Genomic DNA, 21,597 nt, shown 5'->3' with positions numbered 1-21,597 from the left:
CCCGCCGCGGGCGAGTGAAGGAGAAGGCGGGCGGAGCGGGAGGCAAAAAGCCTACAGCACCCGGTATTCCCAGGCGGTCTCCCATCCAAGTACTAACCAGGCCCGACCCTGCTTAGCTTCCGAGATCAGACGAGATCGGGCGCGTTCAGGGTGGTATGGCCGTAGACGGGGGCGGGGGCCGCGGGCTGCCTCTTGAGGCCCACTTTCGCTGGCGCTGGCGCCTTAACGCCAGCCCGGCGGCCGGCCCGCCCCGGCAGGGCCCCCTCGCCCGCCCAGGCAGGGGGAACGGAGGTCTCGGGTATCGGGCGGCGGCGGAGGGTTTGGCGACCACCTCCCAGCCCAGGGCGGCCGTGACCCAGCAAACCCTTCGGCGCTTGGCGCCCCGCCCAAGATCCCGCACGTCGCTCACAGGCACGTGGCCCCGGAGGCTTCAGGGCCCGGGGCCCGCGGTCCCTTGGGCCTCGGCCCTGCCCGCCCACGCGGCGCTAGGCGCAGCCCGGCCGCAGCCCGGGCCGGCCCTCCTGCCCGACAGCAGCTGGCCCGAAGCCACTGGGAGCCACCATTGAGTCGCCACGGCCCCTCAGCCCCGGCCAGGCCACCCTTGCCCCCACAGCCCCCGCCGAGCTCAGGACCCCGCCCCTGGTGGCCGGCAGGCCCGCGGAAGCGGCCCCTGCCCTCGATCCCGCTCCCGCACCCGGCCGCGGTGACACGCCAGAGGGGCGGGGTGGTGTGGGGGGGGGCTTCTGTCGGAGGGAGCTGTGGAGGGACACACCGGCACACAGGTGGCGGCGCCGGGGCTGGGCGCCGGTGGGGGCGGCCAGGTGCAGGTCGAGGGGCTCGCGGGCCGAAAGGACGGCAACTGGGCCCGCGGCGGAGTCTGGGTCTGGAGGGCTCTGAGCCTCCATCCGCTCTGGTGCCTCGGGGCTACCGGCCCGAAGCCTGGTAGCGCGACACCCCACCGGCCCACAGACGTAGCCTCCCCAGCTGTGCTCACAGCGAGTCCAACCGCAGCCTGCACCCCTCCACGGGACACTTGGATTACTCCCGCGATCCCCACGAGGTGCGGCACCCGGCGGCCGAATGGGCTGAGATCCTGCCCTTGCGGCGCCCTGTGGCCACCTCCGCCTCCCTCACGGTACTGGCCGAGGCCTCGGACCAGCGGGCCCCGGCTCCCAGCTCAGCGCTGCTCCTCCGCCCCTCTCACCTCCTGCCCGACGTCCAGGCTACCGAGCACCCTCCACCCCCACCCACCTTCATGCCACTCAGCCGGAACCCGGGAGGCAATGCCAACTACCAGGTGTATGACAGTCTGGTGCTGAAGCGGCAACCGCAGGAGGGCCAAGCGCGGGCCAACTCGCTGCTACCTTCCACCTCGGCCTCCAGGCCCTCTCTGCACGGGAGCCAGACTGGGAAAATGAACTTACCAGCAGCAAATGGGGGCAGGGGCAGGGGGCGGCAGGGCATGGAGAGAGGAATAAAGAGCGCCAGAGTCCAGGAAACATTGGTGGTCTGTGGCTTGGAAGCGCCACTCCTTCTGCCAGCCTGGGTCCCTGCGCTTGGCTTCCTGCAATAAGAAGCCAGTGTCCCCTTCTTGGCCTGAGGGTCCCTTTGGTTTAGTGGCCACAGTTCCGCCAGCAGGCCCCTCCTGGTCCTATACCATGCACTAAGTACATCTGCAGCTGCAGACTCCAAACCCCTGGTCTCTGGGCACCTCCTCTGTGTCTCAGCTGTCCCTGTCCACAGAGAGCCTCATACAAGAAGTTGCTTCCAAACTGGGAGGTTCCACATCTGGGCAGGTCCAGCTCCAGGCCCAGTGAAGGGCATGAAGAAGGCTGAGGCTCTGGACTCCAGCCAGGCCTTCAGCAGGCCTCTGAGGCCAAGGTCTTCCTAGTCTCAAGAGGGGCCAAGAGACGCAATGTGTCATTTGAACAAGTGAGTCAGCGGGCGGTGAGCGAATGAATGACCGCTCGAGGGGATGTATGCCGGCCACCGGGCCCTGTTTGACTGTCCAGCCTCAGCTTACCTGACCCTGGTTACCAGGGAATGCCACTCTGGGCCCTCCTTTTCATCCCCCTCCCTCACTGTGACCTCACCACCTGCCCCATTATGACCCAGTCTGGCTCCCAGTTAAAACTGGAGGGCAGGGGGCCCAGGCAGTCCTGGGACCAACGGCCATGGGTGAGCGAAACTACTACCGAGCCGAGCCGTTCACTGGCCCCATCCCCAGGAAATGCCAGGAGCAAGGATACTCAATTCTTCTGATCCCGGTCAGCTTCATCTTGCTCAACGTGGGGATCAACGTGGTGACTATGGTCAGGGCAGGATCTGTGCAGCGCGGTTGGGGGAGCCCTGGGGTCTTGAAGGGGCTGAGGTGGGAGGGCTGCTGGGGTGTGACCGGACAAGGGTTGGATTTCAGGGCTCACCCTGCTCCCGGCCTCCCCCCTCCCCTTCTTCCCTCAACTCTGGAGGCATCTGAAGAGATTCTTGCGGGCACTTTTCAATCGTATTTTCCACAAAGGTGAGTGGGCGCCGGCGTGGGTTCAGGGGATGTGGGCCTGTCCCCTTTCTTCTATCCCTGCCTTGATTCTCAGCCCCTCAGGAACCCAGGCCCTGACCCATCTCGCCTTTCCCCACAGACAAGCAAGCCAGCTGTGTAGGCAGCCATCGCATGTGCATGCGCTGCTCCGTGGATCCCAAGAACCTGTGCTCAAGAGTTTCTTCCCGCTTCTGCCATCGCCCAAGCTTCCTGCTCGGGCAGGCAAACCACCTTGACTACTGCCTGCAGCGGGGCTCGGCGGGGGCGGAGCCGGCTGCCCCCCACCCCCACCCCCACCCCCCACCCCCCCGCCGCGGGCGAGTGAAGGAGAAGGCGGGCGGAGCGGGAGGCAAAAAGCCTACAGCACCCGGTATTCCCAGGCGGTCTCCCATCCAAGTACTAACCAGGCCCGACCCTGCTTAGCTTCCGAGATCAGACGAGATCGGGCGCGTTCAGGGTGGTATGGCCGTAGACGGGGGCGGGGGCCGCGGGCTGCCTCTTGAGGCCCACTTTCGCTGGCGCTGGCGCCTTAACGCCAGCCCGGCGGCCGGCCCGCCCCGGCAGGGCCCCCTCGCCCGCCCAGGCAGGGGGAACGGAGGTCTCGGGTATCGGGCGGCGGCGGAGGGTTTGGCGACCACCTCCCAGCCCAGGGCGGCCGTGACCCAGCAAACCCTTCGGCGCTTGGCGCCCCGCCCAAGATCCCGCACGTCGCTCACAGGCACGTGGCCCCGGAGGCTTCAGGGCCCGGGGCCCGCGGTCCCTTGGGCCTCGGCCCTGCCCGCCCACGCGGCGCTAGGCGCAGCCCGGCCGCAGCCCGGGCCGGCCCTCCTGCCCGACAGCAGCTGGCCCGAAGCCACTGGGAGCCACCATTGAGTCGCCACGGCCCCTCAGCCCCGGCCAGGCCACCCTTGCCCCCACAGCCCCCGCCGAGCTCAGGACCCCGCCCCTGGTGGCCGGCAGGCCCGGGGAAGCGGCCCCTGCCCTCGATCCCGCTCCCGCACCCGGCCGCGGTGACACGCCAGAGGGGCGGGGTGGTGTGGGGGGGGGCTTTTGTCGGAGGGAGCTGTGGAGGGACACACCGGCACACAGGTGGCGGCGCCGGGGCTGGGCGCCGGTGGGGGCGGCCAGGTGCAGGTCGAGGGGCTCGCGGGCCGAAAGGACGGCAACTGGGCCCGCGGCGGAGTCTGAGTCCGGGCCAGCCGCCCCAGGAGCGTCTGGGGTGCGGCTGCCTTCCAGGGCCGCCTTCTGGCCGCCTGGCCGGCCGGGCCGGCGGGGAGCGCCCCCGCCGGCGCGCGCCGTGGTGGGAGGGGCCTGAGGAGGCGGGGCCTGCAGCGGGGCCCGGCGGGGGCGGTGCCGGCGGCCCCCGCCGCGGGCGAGTGAAGGAGAAGGCGGGCGGAGCGGGAGGCAAAAAGCCTACAGCACCCGGTATTCCCAGGCGGTCTCCCATCCAAGTACTAACCAGGCCCGACCCTGCTTAGCTTCCGAGATCAGACGAGATCGGGCGCGTTCAGGGTGGTATGGCCGTAGACGGGGGCGGGGGCCGCGGGCTGCCTCTTGAGGCCCACTTTCGCTGGCGCTGGCGCCTTAACGCCAGCCCGGCGGCCGGCCCGCCCCGGCAGGGCCCCCTCGCCCGCCCAGGCAGGGGGAACGGAGGTCTCGGGTATCGGGCGGCGGCGGAGGGTTTGGCGACCACCTCCCAGCCCAGGGCGGCCGTGACCCAGCAAACCCTTCGGCGCTTGGCGCCCCGCCCAAGATCCCGCACGTCGCTCACAGGTCCCTTGGGCCTCGGCCCTGCCCGCCCACGCGGCGCTAGGCGCAGCCCGGCCGCAGCCCGGGCCGGCCCTCCTGCCTGACAGCAGCTGGCCCGAAGCCACTGGGAGCCACCATTGAGTCGCCACGGCCCCTCAGCCCCGGCCAGGCCACCCTTGCCCCCACAGCCCCCGCCGAGCTCAGGACCCCGCCCCTGGTGGCCGGCAGGCCCGGGGAAGCGGCCCCTGCCCTCGATCCCGCTCCCGCACCCGGCCGCGGTGACACGCCAGAGGGGCGGGGTGGTGTGTGGGGGGGCTTCTGTCGGAGGGAGCTGTGGAGGGACACACCGGCACACAGGTGGCGGCGCCGGGGCTGGGCGCCGGTGGGGGCGGCCAGGTGCAGGTCGAGGGGCTCGCGGGCCGAAAGGACGGCAACTGGGCCCGCGGCGGAGTCTGGGTCTGGAGGGCTCTGAGCCTCCATCCGCTCTGGTGCCTCGGGGCTACCGGCCCGAAGCCTGGTAGCGCGACACCCCACCTGCCCACAGACGTAGCCTCCCCAGCTGTGCTCACAGCGAGTCCAACCGCAGCCTGCACCCCTCCACGGGACACTTGGATTACTCCCGCGATCCCCACGAGGTGCGGCACCCGGCGGCCGAATGGGCTGAGATCCTGCCCTTGCGGCGCCCTGTGGCCACCTCCGCCTCCCTCACGGTACTGGCCGAGGCCTCGGACCAGCGGGCCCCGGCTCCCAGCTCAGCGCTGCTCCTCCGCCCCTCTCACCTCCTGCCCGACGTCCAGGCTACCGAGCACCCTCCACCCCCGCCCACCTTCATGCCACTCAGCCGGAACCGGGAGGCAATGCCAACTACCAGGTGTATGACCGTCTGGTGCTGAAGCGGCAACCGCAGGAGGGCCAAGCGCGGGCCAACTCGCTGCTACCTTCCACCTCGGCCTCCAGGCCCTCTCTGCACGGGAGCCAGACTGGGAAAATGAACTTACCAGCAGCAAATGGGGGCAGGGGCAGGGGGCGGCAGGGCATGGAGAGAGGAATAAAGAGCGCCAGAGTCCAGGAAACATTGGTGGTCTGTGGCTTGGAAGCGCCACTCCTTCTGCCAGCCTGGGTCCCTGCGCTTGGCTTCCTGCAATAAGAAGCCAGTGTCCCCTTCTTGGCCTGAGGGTCCCTTTGGTTTAGTGGCCACAGTTCCGCCAGCAGGCCCCTCCTGGTCCTATACCATGCACTAAGTACATCTGCAGCTGCAGACTCCAAACCCCTGGTCTCTGGGCACCTCCTCTGTGTCTCAGCTGTCCCTGTCCACAGAGAGCCTCATACAAGAAGTTGCTTCCAAACTGGGAGGTTCCACATCTGGGCAGGTCCAGCTCCAGGCCCAGTGAAGGGCATGAAGAAGGCTGAGGCTCTGGACTCCAGCCAGGCCTTCAGCAGGCCTCTGAGGCCAAGGTCTTCCTAGTCTCAAGAGGGGCCAAGAGACGCAATGTGTCATTTGAACAAGTGAGTCAGCGGGCGGTGAGCGAATGAATGACCGCTCGAGGGGATGTATGCCGGCCACCGGGCCCTGTTTGACTGTCCAGCCTCAGCTTACCTGACCCTGGTTACCAGGGAATGCCACTCTGGGCCCTCCTTTTCATCCCCCTCCCTCACTGTGACCTCACCACCTGCCCCATTATGACCCAGTCTGGCTCCCAGTTAAAACTGGAGGGCAGGGGGCCCAGGCAGTCCTGGGACCAACGGCCATGGGTGAGCGAAACTACTACCGAGCCGAGCCGTTCACTGGCCCCATCCCCAGGAAATGCCAGGAGCAAGGATACTCAATTCTTCTGATCCCGGTCAGCTTCATCTTGCTCAACGTGGGGATCAACGTGGTGACTATGGTCAGGGCAGGATCTGTGCAGCGCGGTTGGGGGAGCCCTGGGGTCTTGAAGGGGCTGAGGTGGGAGGGCTGCTGGGGTGTGACCGGACAAGGGTTGGATTTCAGGGCTCACCCTGCTCCCGGCCTCCCCCCTCCCCTTCTTCCCTCAACTCTGGAGGCATCTGAAGAGATTCTTGCGGGCACTTTTCAATCGTATTTTCCACAAAGGTGAGTGGGCGCCGGCGTGGGTTCAGGGGATGTGGGCCTGTCCCCTTTCTTCTATCCCTGCCTTGATTCTCAGCCCCTCAGGAACCCAGGCCCTGACCCATCTCGCCTTTCCCCACAGACAAGCAAGCCAGCTGTGTAGGCAGCCATCGCATGTGCATGCGCTGCTCCGTGGATCCCAAGAACCTGTGCTCAAGAGTTTCTTCCCGCTTCTGCCATCGCCCAAGCTTCCTGCTCGGGCAGGCAAACCACCTTGACTACTGCCTGCAGCGGGGCTCGGCGGGGGCGGAGCCGGCTGCCCCCCCCCCCACCCCCACCCCCCCCCCCCCCGCCGCGGGCGAGTGAAGGAGAAGGCGGGCGGAGCGGGAGGCAAAAAGCCTACAGCACCCGGTATTCCCAGGCGGTCTCCCATCCAAGTACTAACCAGGCCCGACCCTGCTTAGCTTCCGAGATCAGACGAGATCGGGCGCGTTCAGGGTGGTATGGCCGTAGACGGGGGCGGGGGCCGCGGGCTGCCTCTTGAGGCCCACTTTCGCTGGCGCTGGCGCCTTAACGCCAGCCCGGCGGCCGGCCCGCCCCGGCAGGGCCCCCTCGCCCGCCCAGGCAGGGGGAACGGAGGTCTCGGGTATCGGGCGGCGGCGGAGGGTTTGGCGACCACCTCCCAGCCCAGGGCGGCCGTGACCCAGCAAACCCTTCGGCGCTTGGCGCCCCGCCCAAGATCCCGCACGTCGCTCACAGGCACGTGGCCCCGGAGGCTTCAGGGCCCGGGGCCCGCGGTCCCTTGGGCCTCGGCCCTGCCCGCCCACGCGGCGCTAGGCGCAGCCCGGCCGCAGCCCGGGCCGGCCCTCCTGCCCGACAGCAGCTGGCCCGAAGCCACTGGGAGCCACCATTGAGTCGCCACGGCCCCTCAGCCCCGGCCAGGCCACCCTTGCCCCCACAGCCCCCGCCGAGCTCAGGACCCCGCCCCTGGTGGCCGGCAGGCCCGGGGAAGCGGCCCCTGCCCTCGATCCCGCTCCCGCACCCGGCCGCGGTGACACGCCAGAGGGGCGGGGTGGTGTGGGGGGGGGGCTTTTGTCGGAGGGAGCTGTGGAGGGACACACCGGCACACAGGTGGCGGCGCCGGGGCTGGGCGCCGGTGGGGGCGGCCAGGTGCAGGTCGAGGGGCTCGCGGGCCGAAAGGACGGCAACTGGGCCCGCGGCGGAGTCTGGGTCTGGAGGGCTCTGAGCCTCCATCCGCTCTGGTGCCTCGGGGCTACCGGCCCGAAGCCTGGTAGCGCGACACCCCACCGGCCCACAGACGTAGCCTCCCCAGCTGTGCTCACAGCGAGTCCAACCGCAGCCCGCACCCCTCCACGGGACACTTGGATTACTCCCGCGATCCCCACGAGGTGCGGCACCCGGCGGCCGAATGGGCTGAGATCCTGCCCTTGCGGCGCCCTGTGGCCACCTCCGCCTCCCTCACGGTACTGGCCGAGGCCTCGGACCAGCGGGCCCCGGCTCCCAGCTCAGCGCTGCTCCTCCGCCCCTCTCACCTCCTGCCCGACGTCCAGGCTACCGAGCACCCTCCACCCCCGCCCACCTTCATGCCACTCAGCCGGAACCCGGGAGGCCATGCCAACTACCAGGTGTATGACAGTCTGGTGCTGAAGCGGCAACCGCAGGAGGGCCAAGCGCGGGCCAACTCGCTGCTACCTTCCACCTCGGCCTCCAGGCCCTCTCTGCACGGGAGCCAGACTGGGAAAATGAACTTACCAGCAGCAAATGGGGGCAGGGGCAGGGGGCGGCAGGGCATGGAGAGAGGAATAAAGAGCGCCAGAGTCCAGGAAACATTGGTGGTCTGTGGCTTGGAAGCGCCACTCCTTCTGCCAGCCTGGGTCCCTGCGCTTGGCTTCCTGCAATAAGAAGCCAGTGTCCCCTTCTTGGCCTGAGGGTCCCTTTGGTTTAGTGGCCACAGTTCCGCCAGCAGGCCCCTCCTGGTCCTATACCATGCACTAAGTACATCTGCAGCTGCAGACTCCAAACCCCTGGTCTCTGGGCACCTCCTCTGTGTCTCAGCTGTCCCTGTCCACAGAGAGCCTCATACAAGAAGTTGCTTCCAAACTGGGAGGTTCCACATCTGGGCAGGTCCAGCTCCAGGCCCAGTGAAGGGCATGAAGAAGGCTGAGGCTCTGGACTCCAGCCAGGCCTTCAGCAGGCCTCTGAGGCCAAGGTCTTCCTAGTCTCAAGAGGGGCCAAGAGACGCAATGTGTCATTTGAACAAGTGAGTCAGCGGGCGGTGAGCGAATGAATGACCGCTCGAGGGGATGTATGCCGGCCACCGGGCCCTGTTTGACTGTCCAGCCTCAGCTTACCTGACCCTGGTTACCAGGGAATGCCACTCTGGGCCCTCCTTTTCATCCCCCTCCCTCACTGTGACCTCACCACCTGCCCCATTATGACCCAGTCTGGCTCCCAGTTAAAACTGGAGGGCAGGGGGCCCAGGCAGTCCTGGGACCAACGGCCATGGGTGAGCGAAACTACTACCGAGCCGAGCCGTTCACTGGCCCCATCCCCAGGAAATGCCAGGAGCAAGGATACTCAATTCTTCTGATCCCGGTCAGCTTCATCTTGCTCAACGTGGGGATCAACGTGGTGACTATGGTCAGGGCAGGATCTGTGCAGCGCGGTTGGGGGAGCCCTGGGGTCTTGAAGGGGCTGAGGTGGGAGGGCTGCTGGGGTGTGACCGGACAAGGGTTGGATTTCAGGGCTCACCCTGCTCCCGGCCTCCCCCCTCCCCTTCTTCCCTCAACTCTGGAGGCATCTGAAGAGATTCTTGCGGGCACTTTTCAATCGTATTTTCCACAAAGGTGAGTGGGCGCCGGCGTGGGTTCAGGGGATGTGGGCCTGTCCCCTTTCTTCTATCCCTGCCTTGATTCTCAGCCCCTCAGGAACCCAGGCCCTGACCCATCTCGCCTTTCCCCACAGACAAGCAAGCCAGCTGTGTAGGCAGCCATCGCATGTGCATGCGCTGCTCCGTGGATCCCAAGAACCTGTGCTCAAGAGTTTCTTCCCGCTTCTGCCATCGCCCAAGCTTCCTGCTCGGGCAGGCAAACCACCTTGACTACTGCCTGCAGCGGGGCTCGGCGGGGGCGGAGCCGGCTGCCCCCCACCCCCACCCCCACCCCCCACCCCCCCGCCGCGGGCGAGTGAAGGAGAAGGCGGGCGGAGCGGGAGGCAAAAAGCCTACAGCACCCGGTATTCCCAGGCGGTCTCCCATCCAAGTACTAACCAGGCCCGACCCTGCTTAGCTTCCGAGATCAGACGAGATCGGGCGCGTTCAGGGTGGTATGGCCGTAGACGGGGGCGGGGGCCGCGGGCTGCCTCTTGAGGCCCACTTTCGCTGGCGCTGGCGCCTTAACGCCAGCCCGGCGGCCGGCCCGCCCCGGCAGGGCCCCCTCGCCCGCCCAGGCAGGGGGAACGGAGGTCTCGGGTATCGGGCGGCGGCGGAGGGTTTGGCGACCACCTCCCAGCCCAGGGCGGCCGTGACCCAGCAAACCTTCGGCGCTTGGCGCCCCGCCCAAGATCCCGCACGTCGCTCACAGGCACGTGGCCCCGGAGGCTTCAGGGCCCGGGGCCCGCGGTCCCTTGGGCCTCGGCCCTGCCCGCCCACGCGGCGCTAGGCGCAGCCCGGCCGCAGCCCGGGCCGGCCCTCCTGCCCGACAGCAGCTGGCCCGAAGCCACTGGGAGCCACCATTGAGTCGCCACGGCCCCTCAGCCCCGGCCAGGCCACCCTTGCCCCCACAGCCCCCGCCGAGCTCAGGACCCCGCCCCTGGTGGCCGGCAGGCCCGGGGAAGCGGCCCCTGCCCTCGATCCCGCTCCCGCACCCGGCCGCGGTGACACGCCAGAGGGGCGGGGTGGTGTGGGGGGGGGGCTTTTGTCGGAGGGAGCTGTGGAGGGACACACCGGCACACAGGTGGCGGCGCCGGGGGCTGGGCGCCGGTGGGGGCGGCCAGGTGCAGGTCGAGGGGCTCGCGGGCCGAAAGGACGGCAACTGGGCCCGCGGCGGAGTCTGAGTCCGGGCCAGCCGCCCCAGGAGCGTCTGGGGTGCGGCTGCCTTCCAGGGCCGCCTTCTGGCCGCCTGGCCGGCCGGGCCGGCGGGGAGCGCCCCCGCCGGCGCGCGCCGTGGTGGGAGGGGCCTGAGGAGGCGGGGCCTGCAGCGGGGCCCGGCGGGGGCGGTGCCGGCGGCCCCCGCCGCGGGCGAGTGAAGGAGAAGGCGGGCGGAGCGGGAGGCAAAAAGCCTACAGCACCCGGTATTCCCAGGCGGTCTCCCATCCAAGTACTAACCAGGCCCGACCCTGCTTAGCTTCCGAGATCAGACGAGATCGGGCGCGTTCAGGGTGGTATGGCCGTAGACGGGGGCGGGGGCCGCGGGCTGCCTCTTGAGGCCCACTTTCGCTGGCGCTGGCGCCTTAACGCCAGCCCGGCGGCCGGCCCGCCCCGGCAGGGCCCCCTCGCCCGCCCAGGCAGGGGGAACGGAGGTCTCGGGTATCGGGCGGCGGCGGAGGGTTTGGCGACCACCTCCCAGCCCAGGGCGGCCGTGACCCAGCAAACCCTTCGGCGCTTGGCGCCCCGCCCAAGATCCCGCACGTCGCTCACAGGCACGTGGCCCCGGAGGCTTCAGGGCCCGGGGCCCGCGGTCCCTTGGGCCTCGGCCCTGCCCGCCCACGCGGCGCTAGGCGCAGCCCGGCCGCAGCCCGGGCCGGCCCTCCTGCCCGACAGCAGCTGGCCCGAAGCCACTGGGAGCCACCATTGAGTCGCCACGGCCCCTCAGCCCCGGCCAGGCCACCCTTGCCCCCACAGCCCCCGCCGAGCTCAGGACCCCGCCCCTGGTGGCCGGCAGGCCCGGGGAAGCGGCCCCTGCCCTCGATCCCGCTCCCGCACCCGGCCGCGGTGACACGCCAGAGGGGCGGGGTGGTGTGGGGGGGGGGCTTTTGTCGGAGGGAGCTGTGGAGGGACACACCGGCACACAGGTGGCGGCGCCGGGGCTGGGCGCCGGTGGGGGCGGCCAGGTGCAGGTCGAGGGGCTCGCGGGCCGAAAGGACGGCAACTGGGCCCGCGGCGGAGTCTGAGTCCGGGCCAGCCGCCCCAGGAGCGTCTGGGGTGCGGCTGCCTTCCAGGGCCGCCTTCTGGCCGCCTGGCCGGCCGGGCCGGCGGGAGCGCCCCCGCCGGCGCGCGCCGTGGTGGGAGGGGCCTGAGGAGGCGGGGCCTGCAGCGGGGCCCGGCGGGGGCGGTGCCGGCGGCCCCCGCCGCGGGCGAGTGAAGGAGAAGGCGGGCGGAGCGGGAGGCAAAAAGCCTACAGCACCGGTATTCCCAGGCGGTCTCCCATCCAAGTACTAACCAGGCCCGACCCTGCTTAGCTTCCGAGATCAGACGAGATCGGGCGCGTTCAGGGTGGTATGGCCGTAGACGGGGGCGGGGGCCGCGGGCTGCCTCTTGAGGCCCACTTTCGCTGGCGCTGGCGCCTTAACGCCAGCCCGGCGGCCGGCCCGCCCCGGCAGGGCCCCCTCGCCCGCCCAGGCAGGGGGAACGGAGGTCTCGGGTATCGGGCGGCGGCGGAGGGTTTGGCGACCACCTCCCAGCCCAGGGCGGCCGTGACCCAGCAAACCCTTCGGCGCTTGGCGCCCCGCCCAAGATCCCGCACGTCGCTCACAGGTCCCTTGGGCCTCGGCCCTGCCCGCCCACGCGGCGCTAGGCGCAGCCCGGCCGCAGCCCGGGCCGGCCCTCCTGCCTGACAGCAGCTGGCCCGAAGCCACTGGGAGCCACCATTGAGTCGCCACGGCCCCTCAGCCCCGGCCAGGCCACCCTTGCCCCCACAGCCCCCGCCGAGCTCAGGACCCCGCCCCTGGTGGCCGGCAGGCCCGGGGGGGGGAAGCGGCCCCTGTCCTCGATCCCGCTCCCGCACCCGGCCGCGGTGACACGCCAGAGGGGCGGGGGTGGTGTGTGGGGGGGCTTCTGTCGGAGGGAGCTGTGGAGGGACACACCGGCACACAGGTGGCGGCGCCGGGGCTGGGCGCCGGTGGGGGCGGCCAGGTGCAGGTCGAGGGGCTCGCGGGCCGAAAGGACGGCAACTGGGCCCGCGGCGGAGTCTGGGTCTGGAGGGCTCTGAGCCTCCATCCGCTCTGGTGCCTCGGGGCTACCGGCCCGAAGCCTGGTAGCGCGACACCCCACCGGCCCACAGACGTAGCCTCCCCAGCTGTGCTCACAGCGAGTCCAACCGCAGCCTGCACCCCTCCACGGGACACTTGGATTACTCCCGCGATCCCCACGAGGTGCGGCACCCGGCGGCCGAATGGGCTGAGATCCTGCCCTTGCGGCGCCCTGTGGCCACCTCCGCCTCCCTCACGGTACTGGCCGAGGCCTCGGACCAGCGGGCCCCGGCTCCCAGCTCAGCGCTGCTCCTCCGCCCCTCTCACCTCCTGCCCGACGTCCAGGCTACCGAGCACCCTCCACCCCCGCCCACCTTCATGCCACTCAGCCGGAACCCGGGAGGCAATGCAACTACCAGGTGTATGACCGTTCTGGTGCTGAAGCGGCAACCGCAGGAGGGCCAAGCGCGGCCAACTCGCTGCTACCTTCCACCTCGGCCTCCAGGCCCTCTCTGCACGGGAGCCAGACTGGGAAAATGAACTTACCAGCAGCAAATGGGGGCAGGGGCAGGGGGCGGCAGGGCATGGAGAGAGGAATAAAGAGCGCCAGAGTCCAGGAAACATTGGTGGTCTGTGGCTTGGAAGCGCCACTCCTTCTGCCAGCCTGGGTCCCTGCGCTTGGCTTCCTGCAATAAGAAGCCAGTGTCCCCTTCTTGGCCTGAGGGTCCCTTTGGTTTAGTGGCCACAGTTCCGCCAGCAGGCCCCTCCTGGTCCTATACCATGCACTAAGTACATCTGCAGCTGCAGACTCCAAACCCCTGGTCTCTGGGCACCTCCTCTGTGTCTCAGCTGTCCCTGTCCACAGAGAGCCTCATACAAGAAGTTGCTTCCAAACTGGGAGGTTCCACATCTGGGCAGGTCCAGCTCCAGGCCCAGTGAAGGGCATGAAGAAGGCTGAGGCTCTGGACTCCAGCCAGGCCTTCAGCAGGCCTCTGAGGCCAAGGTCTTCCTAGTCTCAAGAGGGGCCAAGAGACGCAATGTGTCATTTGAACAAGTGAGTCAGCGGGCGGTGAGCGAATGAATGACCGCTCGAGGGGATGTATGCCGGCCACCGGGCCCTGTTTGACTGTCCAGCCTCAGCTTACCTGACCCTGGTTACCAGGGAATGCCACTCTGGGCCCTCCTTTTCATCCCCCTCCCTCACTGTGACCTCACCACCTGCCCCATTATGACCCAGTCTGGCTCCCAGTTAAAACTGGAGGGCAGGGGGCCCAGGCAGTCCTGGGACCAACGGCCATGGGTGAGCGAAACTACTACCGAGCCGAGCCGTTCACTGGCCCCATCCCCAGGAAATGCCAGGAGCAAGGATACTCAATTCTTCTGATCCCGGTCAGCTTCATCTTGCTCAACGTGGGGATCAACGTGGTGACTATGGTCAGGGCAGGATCTGTGCAGCGCGGTTGGGGGAGCCCTGGGGTCTTGAAGGGGCTGAGGTGGGAGGGCTGCTGGGGTGTGACCGGACAAGGGTTGGATTTCAGGGCTCACCCTGCTCCCGGCCTCCCCCCTCCCCTTCTTCCCTCAACTCTGGAGGCATCTGAAGAGATTCTTGCGGGCACTTTTCAATCGTATTTTCCACAAAGGTGAGTGGGCGCCGGCGTGGGTTCAGGGGATGTGGGCCTGTCCCCTTTCTTCTATCCCTGCCTTGATTCTCAGCCCCTCAGGAACCCAGGCCCTGACCCATCTCGCCTTTCCCCACAGACAAGCAAGCCAGCTGTGTAGGCAGCCATCGCATGTGCATGCGCTGCTCCGTGGATCCCAAGAACCTGTGCTCAAGAGTTTCTTCCCGCTTCTGCCATCGCCCAAGCTTCCTGCTCGGGCAGGCAAACCACCTTGACTACTGCCTGCAGCGGGGCTCGGCGGGGGCGGAGCCGGCTGCCCCCCACCCCCACCCCCACCCCCACCCCCCCCCCGCCGCGGGCGAGTGAAGGAGAAGGCGGGCGGAGCGGGAGGCAAAAAGCCTACAGCACCCGGTATTCCCAGGCGGTCTCCCATCCAAGTACTAACCAGGCCCGACCCTGCTTAGCTTCCGAGATCAGACGAGATCGGGCGCGTTCAGGGTGGTATGGCCGTAGACGGGGGCGGGGGCCGCGGGCTGCCTCTTGAGGCCCACTTTCGCTGGCGCTGGCGCCTTAACGCCAGCCCGGCGGCCGGCCCGCCCCGGCAGGGCCCCCTCGCCCGCCCAGGCAGGGGGAACGGAGGTCTCGGGTATCGGGCGGCGGCGGAGGGTTTGGCGACCACCTCCCAGCCCAGGGCGGCCGTGACCCAGCAAACCCTTCGGCGCTTGGCGCCCCGCCCAAGATCCCGCACGTCGCTCACAGGCACGTGGCCCCGGAGGCTTCAGGGCCCGGGGCCCGCGGTCCCTTGGGCCTCGGCCCTGCCCGCCCACGCGGCGCTAGGCGCAGCCCGGCCGCAGCCCGGGCCGGCCCTCCTGCCCGACAGCAGCTGGCCCGAAGCCACTGGGAGCCACCATTGAGTCGCCACGGCCCCTCAGCCCCGGCCAGGCCACCCTTGCCCCCACAGCCCCCGCCGAGCTCAGGACCCCGCCCCTGGTGGCCGGCAGGCCCGGGGAAGCGGCCCCTGCCCTCGATCCCGCTCCCGCACCCGGCCGCGGTGACACGCCAGAGGGGCGGGGTGGTGTGGGGGGGGGGCTTTTGTCGGAGGGAGCTGTGGAGGGACACACCGGCACACAGGTGGCGGCGCCGGGGCTGGGCGCCGGTGGGGGCGGCCAGGTGCAGGTCGAGGGGCTCGCGGGCCGAAAGGACGGCAACTGGGCCCGCGGCGGAGTCTGAGTCCGGGCCAGCCGCCCCAGGAGCGTCTGGGGTGCGGCTGCCTTCCAGGGCCGCCTTCTGGCCGCCTGGCCGGCCGGGCCGGCGGGGAGCGCCCCCGCCGGCGCGCGCCGTGGTGGGAGGGGCCTGAGGAGGCGGGGCCTGCAGCGGGGCCCGGCGGGGGCGGTGCCGGCGGCCCCCGCCGCGGGCGAGTGAAGGAGAAGGCGGGCGGAGCGGGAGGCAAAAAGCCTACAGCACCCGGTATTCCCAGGCGGTCTCCCATCCAAGTACTAACCAGGCCCGACCCTGCTTAGCTTCCGAGATCAGACGAGATCGGGCGCGTTCAGGGTGGTATGGCCGTAGACGGGGGCGGGGGCCGCGGGCTGCCTCTTGAGGCCCACTTTCGCTGGCGCTGGCGCCTTAACGCCAGCCCGGCGGCCGGCCCGCCCCGGCAGGGCCCCCTCGCCCGCCCAGGCAGGGGGAACGGAGGTCTCGGGTATCGGGCGGCGGCGGAGGGTTTGGCGACCACCTCCCAGCCCAGGGCGGCCGTGACCCAGCAAACCCTTCGGCGCTTGGCGCCCCGCCCAAGATCCCGCACGTCGCTCACAGGTCCCTTGGGCCTCGGCCCTGCCCGCCCACGCGGCGCTAGGCGCAGCCCGGCCGCAGCCCGGGCCGGCCCTCCTGCCTGACAGCAGCTGGCCCGAAGCCACTGGGAGCCACCATTGAGTCGCCACGGCCCCTCAGCCCCGGCCAGGCCACCCTTGCCCCCACAGCCCCCGCCGAGCTCAGGACCCCGCCCCTGGTGGCCGGCAGGCCCGGGGAAGCGGCCCCTGTCCTCGATCCCGCTCCCGCACCCGGCCGCGGTGACACGCCAGAGGGGCGGGGTGGTGTGTGGGGGGGCTTCTGTCGGAGGGAGCTGTGGAGGGACACACCGGCACACAGGTGGCGGCGCCGGGGCTGGGCGCCGGTGGGGGCGGCCAGGTGCAGGTCGAGGGGCTCGCGGGCCGAAAGGACGGCAACTGGGCCCGCGGCGGAGTCTGGGTCTGGAGGGCTCTGAGCCTCCATCCGCTCTGGTGCCTCGGGGCTACCGGCCCGAAGCCTGGTAGCGCGACACCCCACCGGCCCACAGACGTAGCCTCCCCAGCTGTGCTCACAGCGAGTCCAACCGCAGCCTGCACCCCTCCACGGGACACTTGGATTACTCCCGCGATCCCCACGAGGTGCGGCACCCGGCGGCCGAATGGGCTGAGATCCTGCCCTTGCGGCGCCCTGTGGCCACCTCCGCCTCCCTCACGGTACTGGCCGAGGCCTCGGACCAGCGGGCCCCGGCTCCCAGCTCAGCGCTGCTCCTCCGCCCCTCTCACCTCCTGCCCGACGTCCAGGCTACCGAGCACCCTCCACCCCCGCCCACCTTCATGCCACTCAGCCGGAACCCGGGAGGCAATGCCAACTACCAGGTGTATGACCGTCTGGTGCTGAAGCGGCAACCGCAGGAGGGCCAAGCGCGGGCCAACTCGCTGCTACCTTCCACCTCGGCCTCCAGGCCCTCTCTGCACGGGAGCCAGACTGGGAAAATGAACTTACCAGCAGCAAATGGGGGCAGGGGCAGGGGGCGGCAGGGCATGGAGAGAGGAATAAAGAGCGCCAGAGTCCAGGAAACATTGGTGGTCTGTGGCTTGGAAGCGCCACTCCTTCTGCCAGCCTGGGTCCCTGCGCTTGGCTTCCTGCAATAAGAAGCCAGTGTCCCCTTCTTGGCCTGAGGGTCCCTTTGGTTTAGTGGCCACAGTTCCGCCAGCAGGCCCCTCCTGGTCCTATACCATGCACTAAGTACATCTGCAGCTGCAGACTCCAAACCCCTGGTCTCTGGGCACCTCCTCTGTGTCTCAGCTGTCCCTGTCCACAGAGAGCCTCATACAAGAAGTTGCTTCCAAACTGGGAGGTTCCACATCTGGGCAGGTCCAGCTCCAGGCCCAGTGAAGGGCATGAAGAAGGCTGAGGCTCTGGACTCCAGCCAGGCCTTCAGCAGGCCTCTGAGGCCAAGGTCTTCCTAGTCTCAAGAGGGGCCAAGAGACGCAATGTGTCATTTGAACAAGTGAGTCAGCGGGCGGTGAGCGAATGAATGACCGCTCGAGGGGATGTATGCCGGCCACCGGGCCCTGTTTGACTGTCCAGCCTCAGCTTACCTGACCCTGGTTACCAGGGAATGCCACTCTGGGCCCTCCTTTTCATCCCCCTCCCTCACTGTGACCTCACCACCTGCCCCATTATGACCCAGTCTGGCTCCCAGTTAAAACTGGAGGGCAGGGGGCCCAGGCAGTCCTGGGACCAACGGCCATGGGTGAGCGAAACTACTACCGAGCCGAGCCGTTCACTGGCCCCATCCCCAGGAAATGCCAGGAGCAAGGATACTCAATTCTTCTGATCCCGGTCAGCTTCATCTTGCTCAACGTGGGGATCAACGTGGTGACTATGGTCAGGGCAGGATCTGTGCAGCGCGGTTGGGGGAGCCCTGGGGTCTTGAAGGGGCTGAGGTGGGAGGGCTGCTGGGGTGTGACCGGACAAGGGTTGGATTTCAGGGCTCACCCTGCTCCCGGCCTCCCCCCTCCCCTTCTTCCCTCAACTCTGGAGGCATCTGAAGAGATTCTTGCGGGCACTTTTCAATCGTATTTTCCACAAAGGTGAGTGGGCGCCGGCGTGGGTTCAGGGGATGTGGGCCTGTCCCCTTTCTTCTATCCCTGCCTTGATTCTCAGCCCCTCAGGAACCCAGGCCCTGACCCATCTCGCCTTTCCCCACAGACAAGCAAGCCAGCTGTGTAGGCAGCCATCGCATGTGCATGCGCTGCTCCGTGGATCCCAAGAACCTGTGCTCAAGAGTTTCTTCCCGCTTCTGCCATCGCCCAAGCTTCCTGCTCGGGCAGGCAAACCACCTTGACTACTGCCTGCAGCGGGGCTCGGCGGGGGCGGAGCCGGCTGCCCCCCACCCCCACCCCCACCCCCACCCCCCACCCCCCCGCCGCGGGCGAGTGAAGGAGAAGGCGGGCGGAGCGGGAGGCAAAAAGCCTACAGCACCCGGTATTCCCAGGCGGTCTCCCATCCAAGTACTAACCAGGCCCGACCCTGCTTAGCTTCCGAGATCAGACGAGATCGGGCGCGTTCAGGGTGGTATGGCCGTAGACGGGGGCGGGGGCCGCGGGCTGCCTCTTGAGGCCCACTTTCGCTGGCGCTGGCGCCTTAACGCCAGCCCGGCGGCCGGCCCGCCCCGGCAGGGCCCCCTCGCCCGCCCAGGCAGGGGGAACGGAGGTCTCGGGTATCGGGCGGCGGCGGAGGGTTTGGCGACCACCTCCCAGCCCAGGGCGGCCGTGACCCAGCAAACCCTTCGGCGCTTGGCGCCCCGCCCAAGATCCCGCACGTCGCTCACAGGCACGTGGCCCCGGAGGCTTCAGGGCCCGGGGCCCGCGGTCCCTTGGGCCTCGGCCCTGCCCGCCCACGCGGCGCTAGGCGCAGCCCGGCCGCAGCCCGGGCCGGCCCTCCTGCCCGACAGCAGCTGGCCCGAAGCCACTGGGAGCCACCATTGAGTCGCCACGGCCCCTCAGCCCCGGCCAGGCCACCCTTGCCCCCACAGCCCCCGCCGAGCTCAGGACCCCGCCCCTGGTGGCCGGCAGGCCCGGGGAAGCGGCCCCTGCCCTCGATCCCGCTCCCGCACCCGGCCGCGGTGACACGCCAGAGGGGCGGGGTGGTGTGGGGGGGGGGCTTTTGTCGGAGGGAGCTGTGGAGGGACACACCGGCACACAGGTGGCGGCGCCGGGGCTGGGCGCCGGTGGGGGCGGCCAGGTGCAGGTCGAGGGGCTCGCGGGCCGAAAGGACGGCAACTGGGCCCGCGGCGGAGTCTGGGTCTGGAGGGCTCTGAGCCTCCATCCGCTCTGGTGCCTCGGGGCTACCGGCCCGAAGCCTGGTAGCGCGACACCCCACCGGCCCACAGACGTAGCCTCCCCAGCTGTGCTCACAGCGAGTCCAACCGCAGCCCGCACCCCTCCACGGGACACTTGGATTACTCCCGCGATCCCCACGAGGTGCGGCACCCGGCGGCCGAATGGGCTGAGATCCTGCCCTTGCGGCGCCCTGTGGCCACCTCCGCCTCCCTCACGGTACTGGCCGAGGCCTCGGACCAGCGGGCCCCGGCTCCCAGCTCAGCGCTGCTCCTCCGCCCCTCTCACCTCCTGCCCGACGTCCAGGCTACCGAGCACCCTCCACCCCCGCCCACCTTCATGCCACTCAGCCGGAACCCGGGAGGCCATGCCAACTACCAGGTGTATGACAGTCTGGTGCTGAAGCGGCAACCGCAGGAGGGCCAAGCGCGGGCCAACTCGCTGCTACCTTCCACCTCGGCCTCCAGGCCCTCTCTGCACGGGAGCCAGACTGGGAAAATGAACTTACCAGCAGCAAATGGGGGCAGGGGCAGGGGGCGGCAGGGCATGGAGAGAGGAATAAAGAGCGCCAGAGTCCAGGAAACATTGGTGGTCTGTGGCTTGGAAGCGCCACTCCTTCTGCCAGCCTGGGTCCCTGCGCTTGGCTTCCTGCAATAAGAAGCCAGTGTCCCCTTCTTGGCCTGAGGGTCCCTTTGGTTTAGTGGCCACAGTTCCGCCAGCAGGCCCCTCCTGGTCCTATACCATGCACTAAGTACATCTGCAGCTGCAGACTCCAAACCCCTGGTCTCTGGGCACCTCCTCTGTGTCTCAGCTGTCCCTGTCCACAGAGAGCCTCATACAAGAAGTTGCTTCCAAACTGGGAGGTTCCACATCTGGGCAGGTCCAGCTCCAGGCCCAGTGAAGGGCATGAAGAAGGCTGAGGCTCTGGACTCCAGCCAGGCCTTCAGCAGGCCTCTGAGGCCAAGGTCTTCCTAGTCTCAAGAGGGGCCAAGAGACGCAATGTGTCATTTGAACAAGTGAGTCAGCGGGCGGTGAGCGAATGAATGACCGCTCGAGGGGATGTATGCCGGCCACCGGGCCCTGTTTGACTGTCCAGCCTCAGCTTACCTGACCCTGGTTACCAGGGAATGCCACTCTGGGCCCTCCTTTTCATCCCCCTCCCTCACTGTGACCTCACCACCTGCCCCATTATGACCCAGTCTGGCTCCCAGTTAAAACTGGAGGGCAGGGGGCCCAGGCAGTCCTGGGACCAACGGCCATGGGTGAGCGAAACTACTACCGAGCCGAGCCGTTCACTGGCCCCATCCCCAGGAAATGCCAGGAGCAAGGATACTCAATTCTTCTGATCCCGGTCAGCTTCATCTTGCTCAACGTGGGGATCAACGTGGTGACTATGGTCAGGGCAGGATCTGTGCAGCGCGGTTGGGGGAGCCCTGGGGTCTTGAAGGGGCTGAGGTGGGAGGGCTGCTGGGGTGTGACCGGACAAGGGTTGGATTTCAGGGCTCACCCTGCTCCCGGCCTCCCCCCTCCCCTTCTTCCCTCAACTCTGGAGGCATCTGAAGAGATTCTTGCGGGCACTTTTCAATCGTATTTTCCACAAAGGTGAGTGGGCGCCGGCGTGGGTTCAGGGGATGTGGGCCTGTCCCCTTTCTTCTATCCCTGCCTTGATTCTCAGCCCCTCAGGAACCCAGGCCCTGACCCATCTCGCCTTTCCCCACAGACAAGCAAGCCAGCTGTGTAGGCAGCCATCGCATGTGCATGCGCTGCTCCGTGGATCCCAAGAACCTGTGCTCAAGAGTTTCTTCCCGCTTCTGCCATCGCCCAAGCTTCCTGCTCGGGCAGGCAAACCACCTTGACTACTGCCTGCAGCGGGGCTCGGCGGGGGCGGAGCCGGCTGCCCCCCACCCCCACCCCCACCCCCCCCCCCCCCGCCGCGGGCGAGTGAAGGAGAAGGCGGGCGGAGCGGGAGGCAAAAAGCCTACAGCACCCGGTATTCCCAGGCGGTCTCCCATCCAAGTACTAACCAGGCCCGACCCTGCTTAGCTTCCGAGATCAGACGAGATCGGGCGCGTTCAGGGTGGTATGGCCGTAGACGGGGGCGGGGGCCGCGGGCTGCCTCTTGAGGCCCACTTTCGCTGGCGCTGGCGCCTTAACGCCAGCCCGGCGGCCGGCCCGCCCCGGCAGGGCCCCCTCGCCCGCCCAGGCAGGGGGAACGGAGGTCTCGGGTATCGGGCGGCGGCGGAGGGTTTGGCGACCACCTCCCAGCCCAGGGCGGCCGTGACCCAGCAAACCCTTCGGCGCTTGGCGCCCCGCCCAAGATCCCGCACGTCGCTCACAGGCACGTGG

General features: G+C 68.8%; 11 non-coding genes across 11 annotated transcripts; all 11 read right to left on the bottom strand.

Moving 5' to 3' along the window:
- Positions 1–48: 48 nt before the first annotated feature.
- On the bottom strand, positions 49–167 carry LOC132512113 (5S ribosomal RNA). Its single transcript, XR_009537850.1, has one exon. It is a non-coding gene; the product is annotated as a 5S ribosomal RNA (ribosomal RNA).
- A 2,724-nt stretch (positions 168–2,891) lies between these two features.
- On the bottom strand, positions 2,892–3,010 carry LOC132512112 (5S ribosomal RNA). Its single transcript, XR_009537849.1, has one exon. It is a non-coding gene; the product is annotated as a 5S ribosomal RNA (ribosomal RNA).
- A 936-nt stretch (positions 3,011–3,946) lies between these two features.
- LOC132512111 (5S ribosomal RNA) lies at positions 3,947–4,065 on the bottom strand. The gene has a single exon (XR_009537848.1). It is a non-coding gene; the product is annotated as a 5S ribosomal RNA (ribosomal RNA).
- Positions 4,066–6,749: 2,684 nt separating this feature from the next.
- LOC132512110 (5S ribosomal RNA) lies at positions 6,750–6,868 on the bottom strand. The gene has a single exon (XR_009537847.1). It is a non-coding gene; the product is annotated as a 5S ribosomal RNA (ribosomal RNA).
- A 2,725-nt stretch (positions 6,869–9,593) lies between these two features.
- LOC132512109 (5S ribosomal RNA) lies at positions 9,594–9,712 on the bottom strand. Its single transcript, XR_009537846.1, has one exon. It is a non-coding gene; the product is annotated as a 5S ribosomal RNA (ribosomal RNA).
- A 937-nt stretch (positions 9,713–10,649) lies between these two features.
- On the bottom strand, positions 10,650–10,768 carry LOC132512107 (5S ribosomal RNA). The gene has a single exon (XR_009537844.1). It is a non-coding gene; the product is annotated as a 5S ribosomal RNA (ribosomal RNA).
- A 936-nt stretch (positions 10,769–11,704) lies between these two features.
- LOC132512364 (5S ribosomal RNA) lies at positions 11,705–11,822 on the bottom strand. Its single transcript, XR_009538100.1, has one exon. It is a non-coding gene; the product is annotated as a 5S ribosomal RNA (ribosomal RNA).
- Positions 11,823–14,515: 2,693 nt separating this feature from the next.
- LOC132512106 (5S ribosomal RNA) lies at positions 14,516–14,634 on the bottom strand. The gene has a single exon (XR_009537843.1). It is a non-coding gene; the product is annotated as a 5S ribosomal RNA (ribosomal RNA).
- A 937-nt stretch (positions 14,635–15,571) lies between these two features.
- Positions 15,572–15,690, bottom strand: LOC132512105 (5S ribosomal RNA). The gene has a single exon (XR_009537842.1). It is a non-coding gene; the product is annotated as a 5S ribosomal RNA (ribosomal RNA).
- Positions 15,691–18,382: 2,692 nt separating this feature from the next.
- LOC132512104 (5S ribosomal RNA) lies at positions 18,383–18,501 on the bottom strand. The gene has a single exon (XR_009537841.1). It is a non-coding gene; the product is annotated as a 5S ribosomal RNA (ribosomal RNA).
- Positions 18,502–21,226: 2,725 nt separating this feature from the next.
- On the bottom strand, positions 21,227–21,345 carry LOC132512103 (5S ribosomal RNA). Its single transcript, XR_009537840.1, has one exon. It is a non-coding gene; the product is annotated as a 5S ribosomal RNA (ribosomal RNA).
- Positions 21,346–21,597: the final 252 nt, after the last annotated feature.

Source organism: Lagenorhynchus albirostris, chromosome 20 (assembly GCF_949774975.1).
Source record: "Lagenorhynchus albirostris chromosome 20, mLagAlb1.1, whole genome shotgun sequence".
Lineage (NCBI taxonomy): Eukaryota > Metazoa > Chordata > Mammalia > Artiodactyla > Delphinidae > Lagenorhynchus > Lagenorhynchus albirostris.
The sequence above is the reverse complement of the archived record's forward strand: the minus strand, read 5'-3'. Positions and strand labels throughout refer to the sequence as shown.